Raw genomic sequence first — 12,018 nt, forward strand, 5'->3', positions numbered from 1 at the left:
GTGGGGACAGGGCTGAGGGAGCTCACCAGGGGCCACCCAGTGAGGGCTGTCCCACAATAGACTGTCCACCGACTGAAGCGCGGGCCAGAAGGAGGGGGCACCAGGGGAGCATTCCACGAAGGTTATGAAGCAGAGATGCTCCCATGGGCTCTGGAAGAGGCCCCCAAAGATGCCTCAGGGAACCAATGAGGGTCCCAAACAGCTGTGAGGCAAGAGGTGCTGGTTCCCAAACTGGAGCTGAGGAAGGGTGAGAAGCGCTTAACAGGAGAGACAGATGTGAGGGAAAAGCTTCCATACATCCCCCTGCTCTCCATTAACCAGGGTCGGGGGGGCAGGGGCTGGGGCTCCCCAGTCAGCTCTCTGGGGACATATGTGGTTCCCGTAACTCGGGGGCTCTGGAAGGTTTCCTGAGCACGGTCCGCCCAGCAGCCACGGCAGACTGACACGTGTGGGACCACACTGAGGTGACTGCCCCTCCCTGTAACCGCCACAGCCCAGAATTGACACGTCTGACAAGGAGACCCGATGCTCAGGGAGCCGGGGCTGAAAGGGCAAACGTGCACCACGCAGCCCACGGCACTGTTTCTCACAACCTGTGCACAGCCTCAGAGTCCTTCTTAACACAGCCCGCCCCACACATTAAAAACTGGCATGCCGGATAAAACCTCCCTGCCGTCTGCACAGGAAGCTGAGGGCGCACGGTTCGGGTGCCTGCTGGCTTCCCGCTGCCGTTCAGCACCGGTGTACCAGGACCTGTGCGGGGGACACAGTTCAGAGCTGCCCTGAGCCTTCAAGGGGCGTACACCCCAGCGGGGAGGGAGCAGGGGGCTGGTTGGAGGAGCAGAGACTGGGAGAGGCCCCAGGTGCGCGAGGCTGAAGGAGGGGATGGGTGTGTCTCAGGGAGCGCACACACGCTCCGCAGCCCCTCCAAGGGGACTCCTCCTTGGGCAGGGGCCCCTCAGAGGGAGGGCAAGCCCAGCACCTGAACCTCCTGGCCTCCCACCGCAGTGCCTCGGTGGAGGCAAACAAGAGTACGCCTGTCAACTGAGTGGGCAGCAAAGTGCAGTCAGTGGGGAGGGGAAAATCGGCTTCAGAGGAAGGAGGGCTCTGGAGCGGCTGTTCGGCTGCCAGTCTGCTCCTGAGAAACATCTCGTCTCTGGAAGCCCCTCCAAGCAGGTGGGGATCCCAAGCATCTCCTGACCCTGTGGGAAACCTCTGGGTTCACAGGGACACACCCACTGGACACCTCTGCAACTCAGACTGCGTCCTGGATGACGTGGGAGGGGGAGGAGGACAGGGGCGTCCTCCCTTCCTGGGTTCCAACCCACAGCCCCGTTTTCTAAGGGGGGTTGGAAAGAAGCTGGGGGTGATGGGGGGGACCGGTACCCACTGTGGCACAGCCTGTGAGAGATGCCTTGTTCTGGGGCTGTTTGGGGATTAGGTGGAGACGCTCATGAGCACTGGAACTCCCACATTATCTCTCCTCTGTTCTCATCGAGGTTCGCTCCCCTGGGTACTAGCTACACTCCTGCCTGCCTCAGTTTACCTTTATGGCCAGTGCGGCGTGCCCAGTTCTTTATTCTGAACAGCAGGACGGCAGCAGCCTTGCCTACAGCGAGCATACTCGCTTTGCAAACTCTCATCTGCAAGATTTCCTTCCCCAGCCTCAGTTTCCCCGGCCTGGAAACAAGGAAACCAGGGCCGCCAAGGCTGTGTGGTCCCCTATGGCAGCCGAGAACCACACATGGCAACTGAACGCCGGAGCCCGCAAGGTGGTGTCCGTGTTAGATACGCAACGGGTTTCGAAGACTTAGTATGAAAAAAGAGCGTAAAACATCCAATATGTTACCATCCCAACACGTAATGAATACAAAATAAAAGATGATGCGGCGGGCGGTCTCATGAGCACTCTGCAGGGCATCAGAGTAGGAGGAGAGGGTGTGGAGCTTAGGAGAGTTCAGAGAGGAAAGGACCAGGGCCTCTGAGGAATGGAGGCCCCGAGGCCCAGCGGGGAAGAGGCCGTGTCCAATCCTGTGGCGGGAGCACGGCTGGAAGAAGGCTCCAGAAGGTTCGAGCCGTGAGGCCACAGGGCCGAGGGCTCTCGAGGCAGGAGGAAGCGCAGGAGAAAGGTGCAGCAGTGGGGACCGGTGACAACGATGGGGAGGGGGGCGGCACGGCGGAGCTGCGGTTCAGGACACCCGTGAAGGAGGCTGGGGCCTGATGGTGGCGGCCTCGAATGCCAGGCTGCGTCGGCCTGGCACACAGCAGGCACTTGCAGGAAGATTGGCTGGCAGGGGACGGGGACCCAGAGAGGTCCCCGAGGGCATCCAGGTGAGTGGGGGCCACCAGGGCCCACTGCCCACCTCACAGGCCACTGAGACCCTCCTGGCCCGCAGTTCTCAGCGAGCCCACCCTCTGGCTCCTTCTCCCCTCAGAAAAGGACAATTTATTTATTCATGAGCATACACCCCCTCCCTCCAGGCAGCCAGCTCCTGGACACCTCACTTCTAATTATAGTAAAATTTCATTAGTGCTGGAGGGAAACGCCAGGTTTCCAACCGCCTCCGTTAGTGGATGCAGGCCCCCTCCTCCCCTGCTTGTGGCCAGTGGCCCATATGCCCAGGATGGCACAGAGGGGCAGCCATGGGGGCAGATCTCTGAGCCAGCAGATCAGGTTCCATCCTGAGTGGTCGGCATGGCGGGTTCGTGGGGATGGGACGGTGCCTGCCCCCAGGGGGTGGGATGGGGCGCACCACACACACAGCGCACAGCCTCCCAGCGGCGGGATTGTGGGGCGCTGCCTTGGGCGTCTCCAAAGAGCAGGGTGGGAGGACACTGTGCTGCCAGAGCTGGGCAAACAGGGGGAAAGACGGCAGGGTGGGAGCCTGGGAGGTGTCAGTTCTGTGGAGTCCTGGGATGATGGAGGTGATGACACAGAGCTGAGAGGGAGGGAGAGTGGGGCTGCCGCCTTGAGAATAGAAGGGAGCTGGGCAGGAGAGAGGCGCCCGCACAGACAGAACCAGACAGAAAGACACAAAGACATGGAGGGGCAAGAGAGAGAGAGAGACAGACAGACACACACACACACACACATGCGCACGAGCTGGGATTTGGAGGCCAAGGAGAGAAGAAGTAAAGAAAACACCAGGGCCAAGTTGGCCAGGCTGCTCCGAGGACTCCCCAAGCAGACCCACCCTCCTCCCCACGGGGGGCTGCTGGGACCACCCACTCTTGGGACTAGACTCAGGGGTTGTGAGTCTGGAGCAGGAGGCATGGACCTCCAAGAACCATCTCCTTCCGTGACTGTGGGCAGCTGCTGGGATGTGGCCAGCTGGGGGCCGGGAGGTCAGCGCTCAGGGCCCGGGCGTGCTTCCCCTCCAGGGTCCCTCAGGAGCCCACCTTGTCCCCAGCACTGCCCCTCAGTCAGCTCCGCCGTGGTCACCAGGGCAGCAGGGCCCATCTGGTCAGTCTGAATGGGAGGCTGGAGCCAAGCCTCGTGTGTGGGGATGGCCTGAGGTGCCAGGTTCTTGACGGGGGCTGCACACAGGGGTGGGGGCACTCCTATATGGGCGGGCACTCTCCTTTCCTTGCACACTCACGCATATTCACATACGTCGAAGCCTAGATAATCACACACACCTGTTCATGCGCACGTACCAGCACACGAGGGCACCCCCACACACCTGCACACTCTCCTTCCCTCCAGAGAACAGGCACCAATGCAGCGGAGTCCTGCATGGACAACCCCCCTTCTCAGTGGCCTCCTCCAGCCTTCCCAGAGGGGAGGGGCTTCTCTCTCTGCCAGTCCAGCCTCCTCGGTGCCCATCCCGGTGTCCATCCCGGTGTCCATCCCAGTGTCCATCCCAGTGTCCAACCCGGGGAGCCTCATGCTCTCACCCAAACTCAGGAATGCTGCCTGAGTGCTACGTGCAGCCCTAACCCCAGCTTGCATATTTTCTAGCGATGAGGAGCTCACTATCTTCCCAGAAAGCAGCTTGAAAAAAAAATCTCCAGACAGCTCAGACTCTTGGAAAGTTGAACTTGAGGACACCACAGAGACAGTGTGGTTGCCACTGAGGGGCCCGAGCTCTGTTGGCCAGAGTCTGCCTTTCATCAAAGACTGTCCTTTCATCATTAGTTTGGAAAGTGACATAACTAGCCTGTCACCCTGGCTGTCACTCTAAATTATAACAGAACTAGAGAAACAGTGTTCTGTAGCCAGGACCACCTCCTTGACTGATGACAGCTAACAAAGATCCAAGAAAATCATTCATTCATTTACTCACTCAATTGATAAAATATCGACCAGGCAATGATCATGTGCCGGGCACTAGGATGTGGCAGTGAACAAGCACAGTCGTTTAATATTCTTTCCTAGTCTGACACTTGACCTTCGCCCATTTTACAGGCAGCAAAGATGAGTCTGGGGAGAGGCAGCGGCTTGCTTAGAGTCACGCAGGGAGCTGATGCTTGAGGGCAGAGCCTCACACATGATGCTGCAGGCACTGACCATCTGCCAGCCCCGGGAAGAAAGGGAGAAGCCTGCGCGTCCGCCATCCCCACCCCCAGCCGTTTCTAGGACACCGAGGTATTGATTACCACCCTCGCCTTGGAGTGGTTTTCTTTCCTTTTCTTTTTTTCCACCAAGGCTTTCTGTTCCTCCTTTTTCTTCTTTTAAAAGAATAAACTCCAAGCCGCTCCTATGATTAATTACCAGCTGCCTAATGCTCCTCCACCAGCAATTTCTGGAAAGAGAATGAATTACCTTGAAAAACATCCGAAAAGAGAACCCACCGTGAAGGAGAATTTCAAAGGTTACCTCACAATGAGCAGCGGGTTCCCCTAGCCTTATGGAGTTGCCGGCAAGCCCTCAGGGGAGGGGCAGGCCACCAGCCTTCGGGGGCCACCCACCGGCTCCTGCGGGCAGCCAGGCTTGGAGGGCTGGCCAAAGGCCGCCCGGTAGAAATGGGGCTTGTTTCCTGAGCACCTTACCTTGAGCCTGCCCTATGGCTCCACCCCTGGTCTCTAAAGCATCGTGGGCTGCTTAATTCCAAGGTACCTCTCCCGGTTCAAATCCCCACTCCACCACATACAGCTCTGTGGGTTTCTTAACCACGATGAGCCTCTGGAGAATAAGGCATTCAACATACCTCCTCGTGGGATTACTGTGTGGAGAAATATGTATTTAAGGAGCCTAGTGCCTGGTACACAGCCGACTCTCACCAAGCTGCAACACTTAAAATATTCCAGGCTTCTAAGTATCCTCATAACAGCCCTCTCAGCAACGTTGGTATGATTATCCTCATTTTCAGATGAGAATGCTCACAAAAGTGAAAGGACTTGCCCAAGGTCGTGCAGCTGATAGGAGGAAGTCAGGATTTCCTACAGCAGGAAGCGAGAGCAAGGCCTGCTCCCTGGTTGCAGAGTCTGGCTGAAGCGTAGAGGATGCCCAGGGCTCGCCTGGCCCTGCCTGTGGGTACCTGGGAGCACTGGGGCCTCAGGAGAGATGCTGAGGGCAGCAGGGAGACGATAGGGCAGGGCCTCACGTCAGGACGAAGACTCGGGCTCCCCTGGCTGGGCCCCAGAGCCTTGGGACAAAAGGCCCTGGCCCAAGTCAGCATTTCTGTGACAGCCTCTCATCTCTGGGTTGGGAGCCACAGAGTAAAGAGGGATTACACGGGTTGCCCTCTGGCACAGGGCCAAGTGTCATCAACCCTGAAATGCCACTCTGGGATGAGACACACTGGTGTCCGGGCCTGAGGCAGGCCCGGGAGGCTCAGCTCGGGACCTTCGGGCTCCAGTTGCTCCCGGGAGTTCCCTGGGGGGCCCAAGCCCCCTCCCTCATCAGGCTGGACGACCACTTGGTCTCTATCCCGGCATTGGTGGGCCCTCAGGTAGGAGGGATGGTGGGAACTGAGGTATGCAAGAAGGAAGGGGCCCTACATTGCTGAGGAATATGACAGGTCCAGAGTGTTTACTGTGTGCCAGCTGTGCCAGTGCACCTGTGGGCGCCGGTGCTGTGATCCCAATCCCTCTTTTACAGACAGGTAAACCAAGGCACAAAGAAACCGCACAAGGTCATGGTGGACGAGTGGCCGGGCCAGGATTTGCACGCAGGCACTCTGACCCCAGAGCCCAGAGGCTTGTGAGTGCTCAGGTGTGCACCTCAGTGCGACTGTGGGAGAGAAGGGGGTGGGCCAGCCACAGCACCCAGCCCAGCGAACAGGCCTCTCTGCCCACCCAGGCCTCTTCCCGTGTAGCTGCCATGTTGCTTATACTGCATGAAGCCCATGTGCCACGGGCTTGAGTGGTACAGACAGGGCTGCTGTGCCAATGCAGGGGATGCCAAACCTGCCCCTCTTTCTGTGTGCATCTCCCCACCCCTGCCCTGGCAACCACTGTAGAGACAGGCCAGGCCTAAGAGGCCCCTCGAGGCCCCTCTGGGGGCCGATGAGGTCTCAGTGGGGACGGGGTGGGTGCTGCACCCAATCCCACCCATGAGGGCTGTGCCACAGACAAAGGCGCAGTGTGCCGGGGCCGGCACCTGTCCCCCACTCAGGACATACTGCCCCTTCCCCAAGCATCCAGGCCAAGCTGCCCCCCCCAGCCCAGCCGCACACCTACCTCAGTGACCCACGAATCACCAGCGTCCCACGTGCCGGTCAGCAGCTGGCGGCCCCTCTGCCTCACTCCAGCTCCATCCGGCTGCAATGAGAAGGGTGGTCAGGGACCACTCACAGCAGGGGCCCCAGAAATGACCTGCTGCCGCATCTCCCCACTGCACCCCACCCCCACTGCCCACCTGCTGGAACGTTTACTGCCGGCCAAACCATTCATCCCCACTTGATAGATGCGGAATCTGAAGGATGGAGAGGAAAAGGGGCATCATGCTGGGGAGCCCTAACACAAACAGGCCCCTGACACCCCACATCTGCCAGCTACTGGCTATGTGATCGTGGATAAGCTCCCGGCCTCTCCAGGCTTCAGTTTTGTCACCTGTTAAATGGGATCACAATGATCTCTCCTAGGGTTTCTGGGAGGCTCTAAGGACATATGGTGACAGAAGCACTCGACATTCGTTCATTCACTCAAGAGACATTGAGCAAACACCCTGAGCTGTGAACAGGACAGTGGTCCCTGACCTGTAGGAACTCTGATAATAGGCAAAGAACCAAACAATACATAATTACCAGTGATGTCTGCCAGAAAGAACGAGTACAAGGGCGACCGTACACAGCATAAACTCAAGTTTCAGGGGTGTCTCTTTGGGGAAGTAAAGTTGAAGGATGAGCCAGAGAGAGGCAGGCCAAGATGCATGGAACAGTGTTCCAGGCACAGGGAACAGTATATGTGAAGACTCCAAGATAGGGTAAATAGACTGGCTCAGCAGAAGACTTGAGAATGGGCAGTGCGGTGGGTGCGGTAGGGGAGGGGGGGGTGGGGTGAGTGACAGCCAAGAGGCAGGCCTGATCATTGCGAGGGTGTAGGGGAGCCATGAGAGAGTCTGAGCAGCTGAGGGACATGAGCTTAGGTCTAGTTTGAACAGATCCCCATGGCTGCTAGGGAGAAGGGCTTAGAAGGGACAGGAGGAGCCAGGGAAACCCGTGCGGAGGCCGCCCCAGGGGTCTGGGCCAGAGACTGTGGTGCTCAGAGCAGAGGGAACAGAAGGCAGAAGTGGCAGGATCCGCTGGTGCACTGGGTATGTGGGGACCCCAGGACCCAAGCCCCCCATTGCAGCGGGTCCAGCTGCACCATCTCCACAACGTGCCACCAGTGCTCCCCTCTCCTCCCTACCCACTGGGCCCCACGGGAATCCAGGAGGACCAGACCCAGGGGCCTGGCAGGGAGGCTTCTCTGGAGTCCTGGCTGCAGGGTGGGAGCCACAGAGCCCAGAGTTTGAGTCCCAGCTATGAAGGCACCTCGCTGGATGGTTCCGGGTGATCGCCATGCTCCCTGCACCTGCGTGCCCTCCTCTAAGAAACAGGAAACCATGGGACTTCCCTGGTGGTCCAGTGGCTAAGGCTGTATGCTCTGGGTTCGATCCCTGGTCAGGGAACTAGATCCCACGTGCCGCAACTAAGAGTTCACATCAAAAGTTGCAATCAAAAGATCTCGAACGCGGCAACGAAGATCCTGCATGCTGCAACTAAGACCCAGCGCAGCCAAATAAGTAAATAAATATTAAAAAAAAAAAAAAGATATGGGAAACCTGCCTACAGGGCTGAGCGCCTCTTGGGATGAGGCCCGTGGCTACAGCAGGAGTGGGCGTGCATAGGCCACATTAACTGTGGGCTCCCGCACATGTGGGGGTCTGGCGGAGGCCTCAGACCCGCTGTGCAGCAGGGCAGGGTCTCCCAGGGAGTGAAGTGGGTGCCTATGGCTTCAGTAAAGGGCACCAAGGCCTGGCATTTGAGAGGTGGGCTCAATAATAAAAATGATCTGGTTCAAGTCCTGGTTTCATCCCCTTACCATGTGGCTTTGGACAATTTCTTAAACTTCTCTGTGCCTCTGTTTCCTTATCTGTGGGAGGCAATATAGAGAGAAGGAGGGGTCCTCCCTCTAAGAGTGGTACAGACAGTATAAGGTAACGCATATGAGTGCCGGACACGCAGGCAGCTTTCCGGCCATGTCAGCGGAGGCTAAATTACCTTGCAGGAGCTGGTGCTGGCCTCCATGGAGTGCTGGGGTCCTGAGCCCCAGGCTCCCACAGCCTAGCCTGGCACCTCCACCCCACACGGGAAAGAGAATATCTCTGTGTCCTGACTCTTCGACTCTGGCAGTCCCCAAACTCTGCTAGCCATGGGGACACAAACGGCCCTTGACTCTAACTCTCCCATTTCACAGAGGAGGAAAGTGAGGCCTGGAGAGAGCAGCACCTGCCCCCGTCCCGGGGTCACGCAGCAAGTCAGTGGCTGGGGGAGAACTGGAATCAGCCTCCTGCTTCCCCACTGACCACAGCTCAGGCCTTTCCCAAAGGCAAGCTGGCCGCAGACCCACTGACAAAGAGAAAATAATTATTTTGGCAGCTGAGACAGAAGCCGGAAAGTCCTCGCTCATTCGGTGAGCGACATCCAGGCCCCAAGGAACAACGTCTGCCCATCCTGCCTTGCAGAGGCGCCTGGACTCATGGCGCACGTGCTCGTGCCTCTCTGCCCCCAGCCATCCCTGGTTCTTTGCTGTTGGGCTTGGGCAAAGGGGCAAACAGACCAGAGAGGGGAAGAAACTTGTCCAAGGTCATACAGCAAGGGCACCACACAGAGGGGGCACCAGGATATGAACTCCCCTGGTTGGGGACTGACCCTTTTCCCCATAAACCTGTATTGGACCTCAACGTGGGAAGGAGAAAGGACCAGGAGCTCGCCTTGATTGGGTCCACGTTGGGGGTTATGCCTGGGATATTCCTTTAGCCCTCGGTGAAATGCTATGAGGTCGAAACTAAAGAGCACCCCCAATTTACACACGAGGCCTAGAGAGCTTCTATAGCTTCCTAAGGTCATGCAGGTAGTAAGGAGCGAATAAGTAATAGGAACAGAGCCCGGACATGAGCTGGTGGTCTGCCGACACTCAGACTCTGCCCACTACCAGATGACCAGCCAGGGAGCCCACACCCTGCCCAGCTGGCACTGGGCACCCGGGCTCCGTTGACCCTGTGCTGGGCCTCACTCACACTGGCTGCTCAAACAGGTTGGGGTGGAGGTGAGGGAGCTCAGGCCCAGATGGGGCTGTGAACACAGAGGTGAAATCATCCATCCCCATCCCCGGCCCCCTGGGTGCCCTTAGGTGAGCCTCACAGCCTGTAAGGGTCTGGCCACCTGGTGAGACCAGGGAGAGGTGTCCCATGCCTGCTCCCAGCCTGAGCAGACCACAACCATAAAAGACATGGACCCACGCAGGTAAGTGTTCTCTGCTTAAAGGGCCCTCGGTGCCATGGGGCGGTGCACAGCCTGAGACTCAGGGCCCAGGGGGGTGGTAGGGCCCACCCAGGCTCCCAGACGGATAGGTGCCCCACTGCCCAAAGGGCTCTCCTGGGCATCCTCAGCTCAGGACTCTCACTCCAGGTTGGGTGAAGGGGACACCCTGACCACAGGGCCGCTTCTGGCTGCGAGGGCAGGAAGGGGCAGAAGATGCGGTGTGCAGATCACAGGTTGAAACGTGCTTTCACTCTCATCGCGTGTCTGGCACTCTTGGGGGCAGGGCAGGGCGGGAACGAGTACCCATTTTGCAGAGGACACTGAGCTCCGAGGGAGGGTAGAGTTGCCAGGGGTGTTGCAGCTGGGAAGTGGCAAGGCTGGGTCTGGCAGAGGTCACTCAGGGGTGGGGACTGTCCCAGGACCCAGATGGATTCTCCCAGCCACAGTCACCTTCCCATCCCCTCCTCCTCTAATGGATCCCCTGGGAGGAAGGACCCACCTGGGTGTGGGCTTGGGTGGAGGCACCAGGCCAAGCTGACTGGGGCTGGGGCTGGCCCAGAGAGATGCAGGGCTGACTAGGGATTCTTGGAGGACAGAGGCGCCCGTGCCACAGGGTGTCCAGGATGTGGGGCATCATGAGGGCTCTTGTGCCCTTGGCTAAGTGACCAGTTGTTCTCTAAGCCGCCAAGGGTTGGGAGCCCACATTCTGGCCTGGAGCCCGGCCCTGTCCTCAGTGGTGAGGTCGAGGGCAAGGGTGGGTAGAGCTGGGTTTGAATCCCTGCTCTGCCCTTTAATGCTGGGTGACCTTGAGCAAGTCACTTGGCATCTCTGACCATCTCCTCTCTAAACAGGCACTAGCTGCCCCTCCAGATACTCACCCACCAGGAGAGGCTTCAGGCTGACCTTGTAGAGCCTGATGGTAGCCAGAGCACTGACCTATCCCCAGGCCTCTGGGCGAGGGGACTGGACTGCCCCGCTGTGGTCGCAGGGCAGGGGACCACACGAGTGGCACTGCTGAGCTGAAGTTCAGGGCTCTTGTCATCTGCTGCTAATCACACACACGTTCCCCTCATGCCCTGGTGGCTGTGAGGGTTTAACGAGACATGGGTGTGTAGATGCAGGTGCCACGCAAGAGCAGGTCAGCGAATGGTGACTGTTCAAGTCTGGGAGAGGGTTAACTGTCAAGGTCATAAGTGGTCAAGTGGGGACCAGAACACGGTCATGTGGGCACCCACCCAAACCGGATCCAACCTGCTGCTCCACGGGCTGAACTGATTGACCTGAACTGGCTCTCACGTGGGGCCGATCCTCCTCACCTGAGCTGGACCAGGCAGCTCTGCCTACCCCTGCTTTACAGATGGGCCGAACAGCTGCTGGTTCAGGGGCCCTGCACAGGCAGGGTGGCCTCAGACCCAGCTCCCAGGCTCGCCTGGGCTCCTTCTCCTCAAAGACCCACCCAGGGAAGCATCCCCTTACATGACCCTGGGAACAGGCCCCCCGTCCTACCCTGGCAGCCAGTGCTGGCTCCAGGAGCAAGGCAAATATTTACCCCGATGGTTATCCAAACCAGGCAGGCTGTCCCGCCTCCCACATTCCTGGAATACATGTTCTCTGACCTCACCAAGCTGGGGGAATCCAGACATGGGGAAGAGACAGAGATAACCAGTCACCCAGTTTTAACTGGGCCTATGTGAAAACCAAGGCCTGATGGCCAGGAGGAAAAAGGCAGCTCTGAATTGTCTAATTACTCACCCACTAGGGGAGGCCCCAGGCTGACCTTGTAGAGCAGAACACTGGCCAGAACACCGACCTACCCACAAGCCACTGGGGCAGGGAGCTGGACCACCCCGTGTGGTATGGTGGGCAGGGGCTACACCAATGCCACCTCTTGGCCTGCAGTTCAGGGCTGTCACCAGGCCTCAGATCCTCATACCTGCTGCCAATAACACACACACACACACACACACACACCCATTATGCTCAAGATGTGACAAACCCGGCAGATTCCCCCGCCTGCCAGGGCCCTTCCTCAACAGCCCCAGAAGCTTTCACTGCCTCACTCCATCTTCAGCACGATTCTGTCACCAGGGAACTGCAAGACCTGTTT

The 12,018-nt window shown here is 58.5% G+C and overlaps 1 protein-coding gene across 5 annotated transcripts in view; it reads right to left on the reverse strand.

Annotated features, from left to right (window-relative positions):
- ZMIZ1 (zinc finger MIZ-type containing 1) overlaps positions 1-12,018 on the reverse strand; it is a 233,972-nt gene that overhangs the window by 137,865 nt on the left and 84,089 nt on the right. For 4 of the 5 annotated variants that reach the window (XM_057531061.1, XM_057531062.1, XM_057531057.1 and 1 more), the window contains one exon: positions 6,625-6,705. The exons of the other annotated variant lie outside the window; for it this stretch is intronic. The gene's annotated coding sequence lies outside the window, so the exon portion shown is untranslated. The remainder of the gene's footprint in view (positions 1-6,624; positions 6,706-12,018) is intronic. 5 annotated transcript variants of the gene reach the window in all.

The sequence above is a fragment of the Balaenoptera acutorostrata genome, chromosome 16, assembly GCF_949987535.1.
Source record: "Balaenoptera acutorostrata chromosome 16, mBalAcu1.1, whole genome shotgun sequence".
In the NCBI taxonomy this organism is placed as follows: domain Eukaryota; kingdom Metazoa; phylum Chordata; class Mammalia; order Artiodactyla; family Balaenopteridae; genus Balaenoptera; species Balaenoptera acutorostrata.